The following is a 19246-nucleotide window of genomic DNA, read 5'->3' as shown; positions in this document are numbered from 1 at the left end:
TGGAGCAGGGCCTCATTGTCTGGAATAACACAAAACTCACCTGCTTATGTTACCATTTTCTTTCCCTTGTCTTTGGCCAACTTTGAAATTTCAGAAGTTCAGTGCTTTGTGATGTGAGTATTCTTTATGTCATTAAGAGGTCAGGAAGAATAGAGACTGGGGAAAGGTCATTTTAATGCCATTTTAGGGTGTTATAAATAATCCCTGAGTGTAATTTGTAGACCATATTGAGGAAAGGAAGTCAAATATCAGAGACAGCTAAGAGGAAACTTCTGAATGTGTTAGAGAAAGAGGTAACTATTGGTGGACATTATTGATAGCAATGTTTCTCAAGTATTTAGTATGGATAAGTATCTAGACAGTTTGGGTAAAGATGATTCTTCGGGGTGCCTGGATGGCTCAGTCAGTTGAGTATCCAACTTCAGCTCAGGTCATGATCTCGCAGTTTGTGGGTTTGAACCCCGCCTCTGGCTCTGTGCTGACAGCTCAGAGCCTGGAGCCTGCTTTGGATTTTGTGTTTCTCTCTCTCTCTACCCCTCCCTTGCTCACACTGTTTCTCTGTCTCTCTCCCTCTTTCTCCCTCTCTCAAAAATAAAAAAAAATAAACATTAAAAAAATTAAAAGATGATGATTCTTCTGAAATTGGCCTCCATTCAGAAATTCTGATTCAGTAATATCGAAGTGGAGACCAGAAAATAGAACTTTAAATAAGAAAAAAGATATTTCAGGTGTTGGTATCCTCAGATCACATGTTGAAGTTCTCAGGTCTTGAGATGGAGATGAGAAAGACCAAGATCATTCACTGGGGTTAGCTTCGAAAAGGAAGGGCAAGTTTTTTCTGAGGCATAGGGGAAGATAAAAAATGAATATCAAGAGAGAGCTTAGCTAAGGTAGAATGAAGATAATAGTTTTAATTTAGACTGTAAGGCTAAAGGTGTTAAGACTTTGAGGTGGACTTTCAGGAGATAAGGACAGGGAAAGGAGAGCAGCCAGGAAAAGCTTGAAAAAATGGAAAAGGTTTGAAACAGTTCTTACAGCTGAGTGATTATGGCGAGGCTCTGAATCCCTTTGAGACATCATAATTTCATTGTTAAATGATGAGATTGGGCATTATGAACTTTGAGGCCTTTTCCAGTTATAAACACTTCTATGATTCTACAGCAGTAGTCTCAAATATTTGTCAGCATATCATCCCTGAGAAATACGATGTACCCTTAGCTGTAACAGTGATTACTCTAGGTTTTTTTCCCCAGTGAGGGCTGGTCCTCCAAAGATAGTATATATTCATCTTAAGAAAAATTGTTTCAAATAAAATCTCTACTCTTAACCTCCCTCCTGACCTTAAGAATTATTTTCATAGGGAATAAATAGTAAACTAAAGACACAATTGCTAAATAGCAGTGATTAGCTAGTTTAAATTTAGTCAGTATACATTTTTAGCAAACTGGGTCTTCATGATTCCATGACTTTGTCCTATTTCAAGAAGCAAATCAGTTAGTAACTTGGAGGGCAAGAGCAAAGATTTACCTCTAAATTTGTTTCTCTGTTTTCTCTTTATACTGCTGTTTTTTCATTATGGGCACTGTCTTGTTTGTTTGTTTACTTGTTTATTTTTTTCCTGTCTACTTATCTTTCAGCTTGACTAGTTCATCTTATTGACTTTACCCATTAGGAAACAGGTTTTATAGCATGCACAGAGGTAAGGGGGTTCAGACAAGCTATTGGAGAACAGTTAGGATAAAGAATTGCAGTCCATTCTATTCTTAGCCAAGATGTGGTAGGTGGCCCCTCTTGGATCTGAAGCCAAAGAGCAGGCTGAAATGTGCAAATACAAAGCTAACATTTATTGAATGTTTATTGGGAATCAGAATACTACTATTAAAAGCGAGTACTCAGAAAGATGCCCTTGGGCATAAAAGGCTTGATGGTTAATTTTGTGTGTCAACTTGGTTAGGCCATGGTTCCCAATTTTTGATCAAATACCTTTTTAGATGTTGCTATGAAGGCATGTTTTAGATGTGATTGACATTTAAATCAGTCGACTTTGAGTAAAGCAGATCACTCTCAAAATGTGGGTGGGCCTTATCCAATCAGTTGAAGGTCTTAAGAGAAAAAGACTGAGGTCCCCCAAAGAAAAGGAATTCTTCTTCCAGACTGCCTTTGAACTCAAGATTGCATCATCAACTCTTGCCAGAATTTCCATCATGATAGCCTGCCCTGTGAATTTCAGACTTGCTAGCCTCTGTATTATGTGTGCCAATTGCTTAAAATTCCTCTTTCAACTCATTCTTTCATATATATATAGAGAGAGAGACAGGTTCTGTTTTTCTGGAGAACCCTGAAGAACCATAATACAAAAAGAAATTAGTGAATCTCGGTTCTTCCTACTGGTTCAGTGGCTTTACCTATTTGGGATGAAGAACACAGTTAAGACTCAGTGAACAGTATGCTCTCTACCCAGGAAAATGTGTATACATGCACATACATACAAAATTTTGCATAAATATACAAGGTGCCCAGGGATAAGAACCCTTGTTCTGGGTTTAAATGTCAAACTGATTTGCTTCTAAGTAAAATGCAATGAGACCTTCTAGGTCGGAGGTCTCATTGAATTTCACTCAGGACATAGGTAAGAATCAAAGGCCAAAAATATGGTGGGCAAATAAGAATATAATTTGTGTTCTAAAGGCAGACACAAAGAATGCTTCTATCAATATGCTTTTGAAGGACATTAAAATGGCAAAACGCACACATGTCCAGAAGCACTCTGCTTGCCAATATAGGGTATGAAGCCAGAAAGTTAATGGGCAGAGAGGGCTCCTGTATGACAGCTGATTTGGCACGATGATTTGACCAAATATGCCCAGAAACCCACCTACTGGAGGAAAAACAGGAAATAGGTAAGGAAAAGGAGAGAATTCCAGACAGGTACTTATTTTTAATACCAAATTATCAATGGAGGATTATTTAAATTCCTATACCAGAATTTAGAATATGCTTGTTCCTTATTATCAAGTGGAAAATTCTTCCTTTCCAGATGGTCTCCTAGAGATTTTATAGAATTTTAGAGACTTGATGTTCAATGTGCTACTTCTACAAGTAATGATCTGTGACCCATAAGTAAGAACAAAAAGTGGCTGCTAGGAATTAATACAAAGAGGATTCAGATCCTGTGAAAGTTAGTAAAAAATTTAATAGAAAATAAATTCAACTATAAAATAAAGCAGCACAATATATCAAGAATGTTGTATGCTGAATTCAAAACGTCAGAGACCATTAGTTAACTTGCTTTGCCAGGTTAACTCATTTTTTACATGTATCAGAAAAAGCTTGTTCTGTCATCTCTGTGCATATATTTGCAACTTTTCATCGAATCATTGCAATATAATTTAATGCTACACTGGTACCAAAAAGATTCAGACCCCTGCATGCCAAGAATTGTAAACTGTGGAAAGCAGAAAACTATTATAGCGTGTGTGTATATTTTTGCCCTGAATTTAATGCCAGGTGAGGATCAGGCATATCTATGAGTGCAGGCTCAACTCATAGGGTCATATTTTGTTGTGGACTGGGGAATAATGATATAGTAAACTGTGTATAATATGGTGTGATGATTAATTTTATGTGTCAACTTGACTGGGCCACAGGGTGCCCAGATATTTGCTCAAACATTATCTTGGGTGTTTCTGTGAGGTTGTTTATGGATGTAAATATATTTAAATAGGCAGACTGAGGAAAGCAGATCACCCTCTGTAATCTGAGCAGATCTCATTCAATTAGTTGAAAGCCTGACTCAAAGTGAAGGTAGGCTCTTCTTGGGACCCTAGCCTGCCTGCCTTCACACTGGAACTACACTATCCGCTCTCCTGGGTCTCAACCTTGCCAGCTTACCCTGTAGATATTGGAACTTGTCAGTCTCCATAATCACTTGAGTCAATTCCTTATTTTTTTTTTTTTAATTTTTTTCAACGTTTTATTTATTTTTGGGGGGACAGAGAGAGACAGAGCATGAACGGGGGAGGGGCAGAGAGAGAGGGAGACACAGAATCGGAAACAGGCTCCAGGCTCTGAGCCATCAGCCCAGAGCCTGATGCGGGGCTCGAACTCACGGACCGTGAGATCGTGACCTGGCTGAAGTCGGACGCTTAACCGACTGCGCCACCCAGGCGCCCCGAGTCAATTCCTTATTATCTCTTTCTCTCCCTCTCTCTCTCTCGTGTGTCTATAAGTCACCCTATTGATTGCATTTTTTGGAGAACTCTAATACACATGGCATTGAAATTGTTTTAGCACTTACTTTAAATTTTAGATTCTTCTATGATTGTTTATAATAGTGTTATTATAACCTTTATAGTTTTTCATAACTTTTTTATTACTTTTTTCAAATGAAATATAATTACTATTAAAGCTAAAATTGTTGGTAAAAATAAAAAAAAGGAAAGAATCTAGCAATGAGATTCATCTGGTTTAAGATGAAGTAACATGTATTATATTAAATGTTAAGCCATTATATATCATGCCAGAAATTCTTCTACAAAATCACTAGAAATTTAAAGAAAAAATATGACAAGAAAGTTAAATTTATTTTTGTTGGGGATAATTTTCATGGGAATAAAAATTACTCAAATCCTTAGTGTGTTTATGCAGTGAAATTTTGAAAAGAGTTCTACAATCTCTGCCAAGTTACAACATTATTTGAAACAAAACAAAGTGAGTATAAAAATAAAGCTTTCAAATTCTTTAAGAATAAATGGAACAGCTTAATGTTATCAAAAATGTATGCAAACATAATTTGAATCTGATGCTGAAAATGCACTTATTAAATGACATTCTATTATATCGCAACAATTATATTAGATTAGCAGGCAGCTAGGAAAATACAATTAGCACATTGTCTGAAAATAAAGCTAAGAGACAACAAGAATGTGCACACAAGTTACTTGCCTAATTAGTTCACAGGCTGACATACATGAAATTTTTACAATTCAATTGGACAAGAGAACAAATATTCCAGAGCTCCCCATTTACTTGTTTTTTTACTGTGGTGTGAATAGAAGGGTACTTATTACTTTCTAAATCACTTGACATAGAAAGAAGAAATTTGTTTTGAAATTTTGAGGGAAAATTTAACAAAAATTAGCATGTTATCCAAATTTTAAAAAATGACACAACTGAATATTTCATTACAAAACTTTAAATTTGTTTGAGTCCATTTACCCATAGTCTTTCAAAATTAACATGGCTCTAATTATGTGCCATACTTTAATCCATTGGTAAATATCATCTGACTTAATATCCTATGGGGTGGATATGATTAGTATTTCTAATTTTCATCTCAATAAAAAGGTTTAAAGATGTCAAGGTCAAATAGTAATTACATGGGAGAGGCAGAACTCTAGTCTCAGGTCTTTCAGACTTCAAATATTATGTTCTTACCCATTGTTATAACTTGTCATAATTCAACTTGGCTATAATTACCTCTGAATCCTCTTCCATATTTGTGGATCAATCATGATCAAGTGGGTCATGAAATTGCAAGGCATGCCATTCAAAACTGTTGCTTTTAGAACCGAATTTTCTATGTGAATCATGATTTTCTTTTAAATGCAAATCAAAACAAATAAAATTTCAAAATATAGTTTAAATACTTTCATCTGCATTATGATTTGATTTAAAAAATCACATACTTCATATAAAACAAACATTTATAGTTATGTCGAATTCTGTAATATCTAATTTTCATGTCAAAAACTGGTAATCAACCTGGGCACCTGGGTGGCTCAGTCGGTTAAGCAGCCAATTTAGGCTCAGGTCATGCTCTCACCGCGATAACGGTTAGTGGGTTCAAGCCCTGTGTTGGGCCCTGTGCTGATAGCTCAGAGCCTGGAGCCTGCATCTCCCTCTCTGTGCCTCTTTCTCTCTCTCTCATTCCCACTCAAAATTAAATAAATATTTCATGGATATTTGGGCTCTTTCCATAATTTGGCTATTGTTGAAAGAGCTGCTATAAACATTGGGGTACACATGCCCTATGAATCAGCACTCCTTTATCCTTTGGATAAGTTCCTAATAGTGCTATTGCTGGGTGGTAGGGTAGTTGTATTTTTAATTTTTTGAGGAACCTCCATTCTGCTTTCCAGAGTGGCTGCACCAGTTTGCATTCCCACCAACAATGCAGAGTGTTCCTGTTTCTCCACATCCTTGCCAACATTCATGTTATTTACAGATAACATTATTTTAATACATCAAAAATATTTGAATATTCAAAATTTTAAAAAAAGAAACCAAAGAAAATGAGTAGTGTTTTCAAGAAAAAGTGAATTCCTGTTCACCAATAAAAGTATATGAATTATACATTAGTCAGTGATTAAGTTATCAAAAGTAGAGCTCTTTCTTTTTGGTTTTTATTTCTTTTAATTTTCTATCTAATATATATGTGTACTGTATTTCAGTTTTGCTTAAATCATAGATAAAACTTTAACATTTTTTCTTATTTGAGAGTATGAGTTTATAAAATTATCTTTGCATATCTGTTCTGATGCATGTGTCATTATTTTTCTATAGGACTAAATCAATCTCTATTTCAAAAATAGCTTCTTTTCCGTAATCTATTCTTTTACAATAGTAGTATCTGGAATTTTATACTTTTGAAAGAAATTGTTTTCTTGTCTTTCAATCAGATAGAGCATAGAACATTTTATAAACTCTTGAAAATTGTTTTTATTTTTTTTTATCAGTGGCAGGTTATCAAAATAAAGCAATTCTCAAGTAGTAGAATATGTCAAATTCAAACAACAAAATATGTACAACAATTACTTTTTTATCTTCTTAATACTGCATGGCCAATTTCACATTCAACTATGTTAGAATTATCTGTGACCAAAATATGCAGAGCATCAATTTGCAATGGCTTGTAAATATAGGCCTACATGTTGTGGGATTAATATTTTTCATGCACAGCAAATCAGAACAAACATATTTTCTTCAGCCATGTCAGACCTTGACACTGTCATATTCACATGCCCTTCACAACCAAGACCAAGAAATTCAGTTTATAAAAAGACTGATCTGATAATGACAGAAGCTGACAAGCACCAGCTTTAGGTATCATTTTAGAGATTCCAAATTTATGAGCTCTGTGAAAAACATGTCTTGAAATATACAAATCAATGAATCCAAATTTACATTTTTTTGTGGTATCATGGTAGTGTATGCATAATAATAATAAAGAAGTAATGAAGAAAATGAATACAGTTTCCTCTTTCCTTGCCTTAATAGATAACAATTTAGGATTTGGGTAATATTTACTATAGCTTAAGCATTTATTGATAATAAAAGGTTTAGTAAGGATATCTCCTTTGAGGGAAAAAAGAGGGGTGGACAGAGGATATCTTGGGGCCAACTAGAATTATTAGCTGGATGACCTTTGATAAGTTCATTAAACCTCTGAGTGGCAGTATGTGAGTATAGTAAGAACTACCTCACATGCGTTTGGGAGTATTAAATTTTAAATCAATGTAAAATTGCCTGTACAGTCAGGCCGGCAGTAGATACTCAGTAAACATTCCTTTCCTGATCTCATTTTACCAATGTTTTCTCTCAAAAAAAGATCTAGAAATATACCTGTCCAATACGGTAACCACTAGGCCACTAGGCAAAGTGAACACTTAAAATGTGGCTATTCTGACTTAAGACATGCTATATGTGTTAAGTACATACATGCCAGATTTTGAAGTCTATTATAAGAAAAAAGAATGTGAAATGTCTCATTTAATTATTTACATTATCACATGTTGAAATAGATATATTTTAGATACATTAATGTGAATAAAATATTAAATTAATTTCACCTATTTTCTTTTTTTAATGTAGTATACAAAAGTTTTAAATTGCATACATACTTGTGCCTCACATTCTGTCCCTCCTAAATAGTGCTGCTCTAGAGGCGAAATTTAAGAAATCCAAGGTTCTAATAAAATTCCTAATCAGTATAAGAGAAAAAAAAAAGGTTTTACTGTGTTTTAATACTTCAGAGTCCTTGTAGAAAGGAATCATATTTTATTAAAATCTTGTAAAAAGCAAATTATACCAGATAGCAAACATTTTTGATTAGGCTCCTTAGAGTTACAAGGTGAAAAGAAGTTTTTCCTGATTTATCTTCTATCATTTTAAAAATTGGAATAAAGTACACAAAATTATATTGTAATCCCTCATCTCTCTGCCTTGCACATAATGACTGCATCGGCAACCCTCAAGTATATATTCTTTACAGCTAATGGAGCCAAGTGTCTCCCTGAACTACCTAAGATTTATTGAGGTCTCGACCAGCCAAATTCCTTAACCTGGAGAAAACTTAGCCAATTTCAGAAGGTAAAGAGAGTGACAAGAGGAACTGCTAATAGCCAGTCTAACCAACTTCACACTGTAATAAAGTATACTTTCTAAAAGCAAGTCTGATCGTGTCTTTTCCCTTAAAATTTTCCCTTAAAATCTTTAGTAGGTTTTAAGAGAAAGTTAGAAGGCTGTTTTCTTGAACAGAACTTTCCTTTGTTACATTCAAAGCTGTTTTCTCTCCCTGTACCTATAAATGTGTAGAGTGCTATGTGGATAAGGGTTCCTCTCTGTTGCATGCTTGCTATAGGGTATGCAGTCTAGCCTCACTTTGGCCTAGGCACATTCCTCCTGGATAATGAGAGCTCAGGAAAAATGTTTATTTTTTCTTTCTCTGCTTCTAAGTTTTCCTCCAAAAAAACACTCTGGTTCTTTGCATCTGTTCCTTTAGAGTTATTATGACAGTGGGGAAACAGATAATAAATTAAATAGGTATTTTAAATATATAAAATATTAGATATTGTCAACTGCTAAGGAAAAGCAAATATTGAAGGAGAATAGGGATATATGCATTAGTAGAGGTCTGGATTTTAGATGCAATGACCACATAAGACCTCACAGAGGAAGTGACATTTGAGAAAAGATATGAGGTAAGTGCTATTACTCTCTGGCCTCCTCCTGTGCCCTTGTAATTAGGAATACCTCTTGCCAGAGTTTCAACCCTTTCCCCATAGACTCCATATGAGTAAATGTGGGAAAATGCTGGAAATATGAGCAAATACAGGAAAATGCCAAACTGAGCAGAAGACTTGTGGATGAGGGCTGCTGGGTCTAGGGAAATGCAAATGACCCCTTTGAGAGAAAGGGAACATTTTTACTTCTCCATGTGTTTTATCTGCGTGCATGGTTGTTGTCTCTGAATCAGAATTTTTCAAAACATGGCTCTACTCTAGGTTCAATAGATGGTCATGGGATTAGTTTAGTAGGTAATAACCAACAACAGGGGGGAAAAAGTAGAAGAAAAATATCATTTGTTGCAGTAAGGATAGGAATTATTATTTCAAACACATGTACACACACTCAGCTAAGTGTTTGTTGAGCGATGATATAAAGTGTATTTCTTACTATGGGTCATGGATAAGAGTTTGAAAATTACTGTGCTAAGCCTAAGAGAACTTCTGAAATGGTGTCTCCTAAAGAGGAGTTAAGACAATGAATGAGGCAAGAAGGAAACTGTAATGGGCTCTTATCTGTGGGGAAATGAAAACATAGGGCTAAATGGAGACAATCAGGTATCCATTTACCCCTTACTTGTTCAATTAGAGATTAAAAACTACATTTAACGGTTTGTATTTATTGTTCTTTTTATTTTTGATTTCCCTCATGTGTGCATATTTGCACATGTTCTGTTGTGTGTATGTTTGTGCTTTATTATATAGGCTACTGAGAAAGACACTGAGGAGAGAAGAGTCTAGATAATTTCCAAAGGAAGTCAGGGAAGTCGGGGAGACTATGCTACCGTGTAGCTGACATGAACAGAATCTCAAGTTGGAATGGTGCTAGAAACTGTCAAATGGAGAAGGCTGAGTTTGTGGGAGCTTCTGCAAAGACAGACAGAAAGAAATAAAGTACACAGAGAGCTAGTAGAGACCATGGAAAGGTCTAAGGGCTGACCTGTAGAGAGGCTCAAATAGGTCCCCAAACCCAGGTCACATTGGCATTTTCTAAGATTCAGTCTTGGCCCTTTGTTCTCTCTACACTTCTTCCCTCATTAAATGGATCTCTTCTGATTCTTCAGTTGTTGTTTTAATGCAGACAATCCTTAAATCTATATCCATTGGTATAGTTTCTCCTGAATTTCAATCTAGTATTTTCAAATGCCTGCTGAGCAGTTCGTCTTTGAATATCTCTTTTATTACCTTTTCTGGCTCCTAGCCTGAGAGCTTAAACTGCATTCAGGGCTATCCATATACATCTGTAGAGCTGGCAGGTCAAGCCCACTAGGGATATCTGTGAATGAGAAAAAAAAAGCATATCTTTTGGTCTTTCCTAAAAACTTAAATAATGGAAAGTCACATTCTACCAGGATGGTTAAAAAATTAAGATAAAGACCTCTACAGACCAGGTGGTGAGCCACACTAACACACATCAAGAAGGGTGGCCTGCAACAGAAGGAGCCATCCAGTATACCCAGCACAGGAGAGGAAGTGGAAGGGAAACTTGAGGTTTCCTGATGGAAGAATGAAAGGCTAGATTCTTTAGATCAGTGGAGTGTATATGTATGTGGGCATGTGTTGTCTCAAAAGCACTACAAACTGGGGCACCCAGGTGGCTCAGTTGGTTGAGTGTCCAGCTTCAGCTCAGGTCATGATCTCACAGTTTGTGGGTTCAAGCCCTGCATCAGGCTCTGTGCTGACAGCTCGGAGCCTAGAGCCTGCTTCGGATTCTATGTCTCCCTCTCTCTCTTCCCCTCCTTTGCTTGCAGTTGGTCTCTCTCTATCTCTCTCAAAAATAAGTAAACATTAAAAAATTTTCTTTTAAAAAGCACTACCAAACTATATTTTTTTTTTAATTTTTTTTTTCAACGTTTATTTATTTTTGGGACAGAGAGAGACAGAGCATGAACGGGCGAGGGGCAGAGAGAGAGGGAGACACAGAATCGGAAACAGGCTCCAGGCTCTGAGCCATCAGCCCAGAGCCCGACGCGGGGCTGGAACTCACGGACCGCGACATCGTAACCTGGCTGAAGTCGGACGCTTAGCCGACTGCGCCACCCAGGCGCCCCCCAAACTATTTTTATGTATTTCCTGTGACCCTATTTTACTTACAAATTGATTTCTTTTAAAGAAATATAAACTACTCTTAGACTAATACAATCTCAAAGATGTTGAAATCTTCCTCATTTGTTAGCTTTTGTTTTTCCTATTTGAATCTACTGATGCCCTACGATTCTGAGGAAGTTACACTTACTGTATTATTATCACTTCCCATTGAATAGATCTTGGAATTACATCAAACTTAGAATCTAGAGTTCAAATCATGATTTTTTTTTTTTTTTTTTTTTTTTTTGTAGCTGAGACCTGAAATCCAGTGATCCATGTGTATGCTCTAGGTGCCTAACTGAGTAAGTTTTCCCTCAATCTGATTGGAGATCCAATCCTGGATTATGAGGAAGGTTCAGCAAGGCCATGGGGGAGCCCTTAAGCCAAAATCACCTGTCAGGGAGTCCCACATTTTCCAGTAACATTCTTGCTTCAGGATCCCTACCAGGTTCCATGGTTAATTATGAGCTGCCCTTGGGAGACGTACCTTCAGCACAAACACACATTTGGATTTCAGACCCTGGTCAATTAGACTTGTAGTTGATCATTGAGGTATATTATCATGGCCTCTAGCCACCACTGCTTTTCTCTGCTCAATCCAGACTTATGCAATATTTTTCTTAGATGCATTTGATGAGAATGGAACCTAGAACAGAACCCTGTTCCACTAAAAATGTCATTTCAGATTATATATATAATATATATTATATAATTATATTATACATAATAATATATTATGTATAATATAATTATATAATATATAATATAATAATATATAATATAATATATAATTATATATAATATATCTATATATATTATAACTACCCCCCCCTGCCCCCCAGCGGAGGTGGTTGACGTCTATTGCTCTGGAAGTGGAGGCAGGCGTTCAGGAACTTTTGGTGGTGCTGGCGTGCCTCCTTTTCACCATCACAGGCTTCTGGCTGCGCAGGATGGCTCTGGTTCTGTGAATAGCAGCAATGTTCTTGTTCTTGTGACGGATGCTGCTGAGAGTGGCCTGGGCATTCTTGTGGGTCTGCATGTAGGAGGTGGCAGGTTTTCGCTGGCCAGGTCTCTGCATAATGACCACAACCACCCCTTTGCAGTTGGCCGGCTGCGGGCTCCACGCCCACAGTCTTGTGGTTAATCATCCCATCGTAGAAGAACAAGTTGCATGCCTTCAGGTTATTGGGCAAAGGGTTGTACATCTGCTTGTTGCCCTTGATCAGGAAGCTGGAGCGGTTCTGCATGACCATCCATTGCAGGTGGGCCGACGTGGCGGCAGCCTCTTTCCCTACAGCAGCTAGAAACGGAAAGAGCTGTATAATGTATTTTTAATACAACCCATCGAAACCATTAGAAAATTATAATGGAATTGAGTGATTTTTCTCTTGTTGATGAATATATCATCCAAGATTGTATCTAATTGATAATTTGCCCAAATTGGAATATGTGTCTAGAAATCACCTGCTACATAAATGGGCTAAATCTGTCAACAAAAAAACGAGATAAGACATGCATGATTTACGTTTAGTGAACTCATGTTACTTCCTACTGAACATTTGTTTCCAATTGTTAATAAACCATATTTTAATAATAATTTCTAAGATTTTCTATGGAATTAATTTCACTCTCCAGTATAGTATAGAATTCTTGGATTTTTTTTTCAAGTGTTCTTTATTTTTTTAACTTCTTATATTTTTATTTAAGTATAATTAACATAGAGCATTATATTAGTGTCAGGTGCACAATATAATGATTTAACAATTCTATACATCACTCAATGTTTACCATAACTGTACCTTTTTAAAAATGTTTATTTATTTTTTGTTAAAGAGAGAGGGAGATGGGGGGAGGCAGAGAGAGAGAGAAAGAGAGAGAGAGAGAGAGAGAGAGAGAATCCCAAGCAGGCTCAGCACTATTAGCACAGAGCCTGACACATGGCTTAATCTCACAAATCCTGAGATCATGACCTGAGCAGAAACCAATAGTCCAATGCTTAACTGACTGGGCCACCCAGGTGCCCCTGATAAGAGTACTCATAATCCCTTTCATTGCTTCACCCATCCCACCACTCACCTCCCCCAGGCAACCACCAGTTCACTATTTTAAGTGTTTTGTTTTGTTTTTAGATTCCACACATGAGTGAAATCATATGATATTTTTCTTTCTCTGATTTCATTTAGCATTATATCCTCTAGATACATCCATGTTGCAAATGGCAAGATTTCATTCTTTTTTATGGCTCAGTCCTTGATTTTTAATTTAAAAAGAAATTATAACATTTTTCCCCTGCTCTAGTATTTTGGTTATCTCTGATTATTAACAATGCCTCAAGAAATAGTTCAATGGTATGCAACATTTTATTTGAAAGTTCCTTTTTTAACCTGGGTTATAATTCGTCTGGGAGAAAAGATATGAAGTCATTTAGAAAAAGAATTGCTTTCTTACAATCTTACATTTCTTGGGTTTCAATTTCCTCTCACCAACATTATTTTTGCTATCCTTGACAGAGAAGATGGAAATAAAATAAAAGTTGAGTGGTATGGCCTTTTCTTTGTCATGTGTTATAAAAATGTTACTCTGAAGCAACATGCTCATTTTCTCTGAACATAACTTCAAAACCCTATTTTGTGTGTCTTTAGAATTTTTGGCAAGCCTCACTGCATTATGGTTATTGGCCTTTTAAAAATCATTCTTATACTTTTTAACCATTCTTACATATTTGTTGTTGGCCATGCCCCTTTCTTCTCTCTTTTGTACATGTTCTCTTTTATAAATGAATTCAACTACCTTTTGTCCTTTTCACAATCCAGTGATTAGTGTGGCCATGAGCTGTGAATTATCATCAACTCTGCGCTCCTGATTCTTATGGAAAATTAGGAGAGAAAGAAAGATAGAGAAAGAGAGAGAGAGAGAGAGATATTTGTCATCAAAATCCGTAGTGTGAATCTATTTCTGTGTATGTCTCTTCATCCTAATTTTTCTTCGTTAAAAAAATCATATTCTTTATAAAAATAACCTCAGTTTTCTTTTGGCATCTTAAAAACAAACACGGAGTTTTTGTGTGTTTTTTTCATATTATATGTAAGTTTTTCAATAATGCATGTTTTGATTATAGTTCTAAAATTGAATTCGATTTTGTTCATTTTCCAGTGAAATGGAATTATGATACCAAATGGCATAAGGACAATACTTTATGCTGGTAATTAAATGGAAGACTACATAGAATTCCATGTTGCTCAGGAAGATCTGGATTTAATAAAATGGAGGCCTACTGAAGAAGATTTAGATATATCAGTTATTAAGTCCCTTATATAGGTAAGAAGTCAAGGCTCAGAAACTTTAGAGACTAATTTGTCCACGAGAGTAGGGCAACCTTTAAACTCTTCAGGAATTTGTTTCCTAGAAGTCAGCAGCAGCCTTGGGAACATTTCTTAATTCTAAGCTATTTGTACAGATGTGTATTTTTGTCTTTCTATAGTTCCCAAGGTTTTAGTTTACTTATTTATGTTTCTCTAGATATTACTACATATGTTTCTACTAGGGTTCTTCTCATTAGAAGGTACAGAGCTCTAGAGTCAGGACTGTGGGTAAGTGGATGCCACTTATGTAAGTCACATAAACTTTCCAAATATGTTTCTGGACTTGGAGGATCAAATGTATTGGTAAGAATATTAATATGTATAAAGCACTTTAAACACACATAAGCTATTTTTATTGGATTATGCAGGGAATATAAGCTCTATCTGAACCAAGTTGCTAGCATACAAAAATATTGAAGAGGATTTTTCAACTAAAAATAGGTGGAATTCACATGTATATTCACAAGGCCTGAAACTTCTATTTTCTCAGGTAGCCAAGAATCAAGTATGAGAATGAAAAGAATAACAAGGTGGGGATGATTAAATAATAGACCTGCTAATTAGAATAATTGATAGCTATAGAAAATGATTAATCCTATATTTAAAAAACTATAAAAGGTAGTTTTCTTTTTTAATTTTCTTTCTTCTTTTCTTTCTTTCTTTCTTTCTTTCTTTCTTTCTTTCTTTCTTTCTTTCTTTCTTTCTTTCTTTCTTTCTTTCTTTCTTTCTTTCTTTCTTTCTTTCTTTCTCCTACCTTGATATTTGTAAACAGTAGTAGGTTGCTTAGTGTAGAGAAAATGCCAACAAATGCCCACTGGGGATCATACAGAAAGGACAAAAGGTATTTTATTTACATTACGACCCAAATCGCATAAGAATCTAAAGCACCAGAGATGAATATACTGCACATGAAATGGCTGCACCTGTTATTAATTTCATTTTAACAAAATAGTAGTCATTCAGTTATGTCCAGTTGTCAAATAGCACTTTTAGCATACCATTCTTTGGTCCAGAAGTTAAAGTAATGTATTGCATGTAAATTGTGGAACTAAGTCAAAATGACTATTTAATACCTACTGAAAACACTTAATATAATATGTAGTGCTATTTACAGGATCATAAAAATGACTTATCTACAGTTCAACAAAATTTCATATGAGACAACACACCCTTCTGCATTATGGATAGACAAAAACTAAAACCCCAAACACATTAAATCTACTTAGATTTTTTAAAGCTCATTAATGTACTCTTAAACTAGTATTGTATAAGAGTTAAAATTCAGCATTAAAGAAAGTGCTCTGTTGTAAGTTTTATCCTTGTGAAGTTCATTAAATCTCCTTAATGCATCTGTTATAAGTCCTCTACATCAGGCAGAAATTAGTATAAGGAGTTTTAAATCATGTTCATCCTCTTAAAATGGTTTAAAATATGCTTATGTACAGTTACTAAGTACAATCAAGTATTTTTATTATAATAAGTAATTTGAAAAATTCCCATTATAAATCATCTAAAAACATTCTTGCTGGAAACAGAACTGTGAGCTCTAAAGTTTACTTTTGCTTTTCAAATTCTTAATCCTATAGTTTGATGTAGGTTTGTAATCAGATCTGTTTCAATACATCAGAACTACCCTAGCCCTGTCCAAGGTTATGCAGTTTAACGAGGACAGCATTTTTACTCAGCAAATTTTACAAGGTGGAATGAAAACATGTTGGTAGATTAATGATATCGTATTCTTTATGATTAAATTTTCAAATGAAGAGTTGCAGCATCAAGTAGTGGAAATAACACTGGGGCTGGAGTTGGGAGAACTGAATCAGAGCTTGTTTAATGGCTTGAGTAACCTTGGGAAGTCACTTGTTCTCTGTGAGGCTGTTTTTCTCCTCAGTTTGAATGGATGTTAAAATCCAACTCATAGCATCACTGAGGAGCAACTTTGTGAAAGTCCGCAGTTCAGTGTCACTTTTCTACTAGTCAATAAATATTTATTTTTTTAATTTTATAAGAAATAGGGAAGGTTTCATACTCTAGTAATATATATGTATATATATATATATGTATTCAAAGCCTTAATTATCACATGACTTTAATGTTTAGCTAGACATATTAAAAGGTGCAATTTGCTCATTAAATGACCATATGAATTTGGTCATTTGGTTTGGAAAGACTACTGCATTTATTTGACAGAATGATCCTGATTTTATTGTTTGACTTGGTGAGAAAAAGGGTGGATGGCCACTCTCTATATAAACACAGCCAGGTTTAGTACATCAAAATATACAGGTTTATAGAACCTCTAAAATTTAGATGTTGATCGTTTCAGCTAAGAAAAAAAAAAAAAAAACGTTAACCTGGATGTGTTTTTTTTTTTTTTTTTTTTCCCCTCAGCAAATCTAAGGCAGGTCAGCAACTCTATTACTGTAAATATCTGCCTTTGGTGTTGCTTGGGGAATTGGTAGGAATCATGGAAAAACCTAGCTTGGAAGTGACCTCTAGGCTTCATTTCCCTAGCTTCTAGAGGAGGGATGTATTTGAGAAGCAGTGTATTTAAGCGTCAGGAGATTAGGGTGTGGGTATGAGCCAAGACATTGTTGGTTGCTGCTTGATGAGGTGACTTATTTGTGGAGTGGGACCAACAACAGTGTTGGAAGCTAGGTGATCTCGGCCTGAGGCACTGTGCTGTAATGGTAGACACATGTACAACAAGATTAATGGGAAAGGAGGCTTAACAGAGTGTTGAAGTGTTAAAGAGGGAACTCAAAGGCCTTGTCCATCTGGATTGACCTTCAGGTTGAAACTAGGTAGAGCCAAATGCCTATATGCTATTTGCCTTGGAGTGCTCCTCTGTCACATGGAAATAGGATTTTTTGTTTGTTTGTTTCTGATGTGAATCAACTCTTCAACATGAAATGTTAACAAAAAACATCTTGCCTAGGGTTTAAAAATGTATTCAATGCAGAAAGTCTTGAAAATATTTAATGCTTCAAATAATTTTCCCCAGCCTCTAAGGTATCTTGTACTATAAGTGTCTTTTTGTTGAAATATTTTTAAAAATATTAGTTTCCACTTTCACTTTTTTGTTCCCAGGACAACTGTTCCTCTGAACCGCAACTGCTCCTTTCTTTTATTTTTTTCAGGTTTTGAAATAACCCATCCTGCATCCATAAACAACTTGCCTTGATGGCTAGCCAAGACTCTGTCCTGCCACAGACCTCCTCCTACTTTCATTTCTTACCCCAAGGAGCAGTAAACATGAATCCTGACCCACTAATGGAGCCCCAGAACTGAGAAGAGATACATTGCTGCTAAACAGGTAGAAATAAAAACAATGCCTCTCTTCGATAATATTAAATGTGCTGGGAAGACAGTCTCCAAGAGAAAGGATAAATAATCTACATAATGAAGAATTAGTTAGCAGTGTTATGTAAATATTGTAGCAGCATCAATGAGGAGGTAAGCAGAAGTATTTTAAGACACTATATTATACAATGCACTGTGCACTGTTTCCTGGTGATAAGGTTTTTAAAGCATCTTTATAAGCTCTTCTTCTCTGTTGTGACAGGATTATTTTTGCACCTTTGGAAAGCAACTGAAAAAAGAAGCTTGGAAAAAATCCTGCCTAACAAAGCAGCCATACTCAAATAGCTAAAACTATAAGAAAGAACTGATTGAAGATACAAGAATAGATTTAAGATGTAAGATTAAAACATGATAAAAAACGATATCCTCATTTTTTTCAATGCTGTGTATTCTTGTCAGTGTAGCGAAATGCTAAAATGGCAAAGGATTAAATTGTTTTTATTATGCCCCTGAATTTTAAGTAGTGACTGAAACATATATTTTATATAATAACAGCCAGACAAAACAACACATATAAGGATAAAGGTAGGTGAGTGGAAAATGTAATGTACAAATTATCCAAAAGGAAATTAGTTTAAAGCAATTTTTTAGCTACTGGCATCAATAAGTTGACTCCCCGCTACTTTTCAGAAAAAGTTGGCATACGTTTTCTTCTTGCTACACCCCTGAAAACCTCAGTTTTAGAATGACGAAATATTTAAATCTTTTGGAACTATCTAGATTTTAGGTATTTCTTCTGAAAGTGTTGACTCTTGATTTGACAATGGTGCACAAATCACTGAAATTCACAAATTCTAAATCTCACTTAAAATTTTTTTTAATGTTTATTTTTTTTGAAGAAGAGAGAGACAGAACATGAGTGGGGGAGGGACAGAGAGAGAGAGGAGACACAGAATCTGAAGCAGGCTTCAGGCTCTGAGCCATCAGCACACAGCCTGTCGTGGGGCTCAAACCCACGAACCATGAGATCATGACTTGAGTCAAAGTTAGATGCTTAACCGACTGAGCCACCCCAGGCGCTCCTCTAAATCTCACTTTAGATATTGGTTTAAGAAATGTTAATATTTCAATTTAGTGAAATGGTAAAAAGGTAGATAATAAAGAGAAATGGAAATGTTTCAGATAATAAAAGAATTGAATAATTAGGTAAAATTAATCAGCCTTCAATACAACGAGCTTTTGATTGTCTAGCAATGTTTGTATCATTTGTAGACTCTCCACAGAGAATGTTTAACTGAAGGATGCCCTTCTCTCTATATTCTTCCTATTGCCACTGGTTGTTGTATACTCAGGAAAGGCAAACACATTTTAATATTAATTATATTTCAGTCAAGAGGCCACCAGAGGAGGGATATGTCTGGGAATAGA

At 35.6% G+C, this 19246-nt stretch overlaps 1 long non-coding RNA gene and 1 pseudogene across 3 annotated transcripts in view; one reads left to right on the top strand and one right to left on the bottom strand.

Moving 5' to 3' along the window:
• LOC147580052 (uncharacterized) overlaps positions 1-18240 on the top strand; it is a 32027-nt gene extending 13787 nt beyond the window's left edge. For 2 of the 3 annotated variants that reach the window (XR_015252461.1, XR_015252459.1), the window contains 4 exons: positions 14307-14471; positions 14673-14743; positions 17656-17971; positions 18081-18240. This is a non-coding gene — a long non-coding RNA (uncharacterized LOC147580052). The remainder of the gene's footprint in view (positions 1-14306; positions 14472-14672; positions 14744-17655; positions 17972-18080) is intronic. The other variant, XR_015252460.1, reaches the window with a different exon arrangement.
• Positions 12040-13745, bottom strand: LOC112855714 (large ribosomal subunit protein eL28 pseudogene; annotated as a pseudogene).
• Positions 18241-19246: the final 1006 nt, after the last annotated feature.

Source organism: Puma concolor, chromosome B3 (assembly GCF_028749965.1).
Source record: "Puma concolor isolate L17-30 chromosome B3, mPumCon1.1.hap2, whole genome shotgun sequence".
In the NCBI taxonomy this organism is placed as follows: Eukaryota; Metazoa; Chordata; class Mammalia; order Carnivora; family Felidae; genus Puma; species Puma concolor.
This window is presented reverse-complemented; position numbering and strand designations above follow the sequence as displayed.